This window comes from Salvelinus sp. IW2-2015, unplaced genomic scaffold (assembly GCF_002910315.2).
Source record: "Salvelinus sp. IW2-2015 unplaced genomic scaffold, ASM291031v2 Un_scaffold1249, whole genome shotgun sequence".
Lineage (NCBI taxonomy): Eukaryota > Metazoa > Chordata > Actinopteri > Salmoniformes > Salmonidae > Salvelinus > Salvelinus sp. IW2-2015.
The window spans coordinates 237299-239420 of NW_019942797.1; positions in this window are offsets into that span (position 1 = coordinate 237299).

The following is a 2122-nucleotide window of genomic DNA, read 5'->3' on the forward strand; positions in this document are numbered from 1 at the left end:
AAGCAAAGCGTAATCTTGTATTAATGTTGGAACTGAGCCAGCCAGATATGAAAGCACGTGCAAGAGTTATCTGATCATTATAAGCGAGCATGATCATAGCTTTTCACCGTGACTATCACTGCCTGCGCACAGCAGGCGGTCGTGTCGTAGGATTCCCTGTCCTTCACACCCATGGAAAGAGAACAATGTGTTAATGCGCGCGGGTGGGTGGAAGTGCGCCAGTGAGTTGAAACGATCGAACTGAAGAGTTAGCACCCCCCTCCCCTCCCCTCCCCACTCCACTTGGTCCCCAACCGGGTGAGAAACATGAGCCAGAAAACTTGCTGCGACCGCGCAACTTTCACCACTGCGACGCCCTCTATATTTGTTCGCAGGTTGCAAGTTATTATATCGGCGTAGAATGCAAAGTGTTAAGGATTCCGACTTGTAGACAATCATTTCACAATTATACACATTCTTCAGCCCGAAGCGCAAGATGTGGTGTCAGCACTCTCCACCCAGGCGAGATGGACGCAGCCAACAATTTATGTACGCTAGGTGAGTTCCATGGGATGCTGTTTTGAAGCCACCGCGCCTCCATCTTGGCCCTCCCCCACCATCATATACAAATATTTTGGAAGCCACGGAAATGCATTTATTAATGTCTACATTCGTTTTTTTCCATGTTTATTCTATTACAGACAACTTAATATAATTTTAAAGTATGCATTATGTTAGCTAAACAAAGAAAAAATAATATATATGTTTATATATATATAAACATTTTCCTTAAACGCCCACACAAGTAGAAATCCTATATTTTGAGCTGAAAGATGATGGCCAGAAGATGTTGTACAACGATGTAATTCAATACGTTTCAGTCTAAACCGTTCAACATTCTGTCTATGGTGGAGTTGCAATTTAGATCAAGTGTTAATATATCACTGAACATTTTAGATCATGGATTAATGTATCGCTGCGTAATCTATGTAATGCAGTGATGTATAGCCATCTAGCTTGCTGAAATTATAACAGAGAGAACTAACAATATAGCCATTTGATAATGTCCGGGTGCATGAAGGATGTCTGGAATCAAACACGGTTTAACTGGAATTATCAAGTGGCAAGAGTCAGACAAACGGCAACCCTCAACATGACAACAGCTACTACAGAGTCAGACAAACGGCAACCCTCAACACGACAACAGCTACTACAGAGTCAGACAAACGTCAACCCTCAACATGACAACAGCTAAAACAGAGTCAGACAAACGTCAACCCTCAACACGACAACAGCTACTACAGACAGGATTCAGCTGAGGTATTCTTTTTCTGAAATAAAAATGTTCACCTGATTTACGGTATGCCTGTCTTAACTGAAATGGTGCTCAAATAACTTTCATTAGCTGGCTACGGTTAGCTTAGCATGCTAATGAGTTACACTGACAGCTGTCAGTCGGCGCTCTATTTGTTGTTATTTCTCTGATACCCTTGGACATCACCACATCATTCCCCACCCCCAATTCATGAATATGTATTAGCAGCCTGCTTCAGTCTTCGAGGTGGAACCTAAATGAGAATTTCCTCTCTCGGACAGGAATTACTCTAAATAGGTGCTGCAACTTCCTCTGATGTGGGTCTTTAATGGCCCAGAAAGAGAGATCCAAACCTCTCTGCCAATAACAGCTAGTTGTCAGTTTGCCCCTCCCAACTCAGACCACTACCAGACAGTGCTAGAAAAATTATTTCTTGAGAAATAGTAATTTTTGTTTATTTTTTACCATTTGAATTGAAACAATCACATTGTTTAAAGGTACCTAATTGTTGCCCAGAAATAATTTTATATTGAGAAAAAAAAAATGCTGCATTGGACTTTAAAGTATACAACAATAAAATAAAAGTTAAATACATGTAATTTTATCCTAACATTTAATAGGATTCAATTCATCCTACAGAGAACTGCTTCTTCTGGGTAGTGCCAATATGGCCGACTGGTGGTTTCAAAGACTCTCATTGGCCAATGCATAGCATCAGCAATTCCGGGTTTATATACATCATTGGGAGCAGCACATCAGCATGTCTTTGCTGCAGCACTCAGGGAAGAGTGGTCTGCCGGGGTGACATCTTATATATAACCTCCTCTG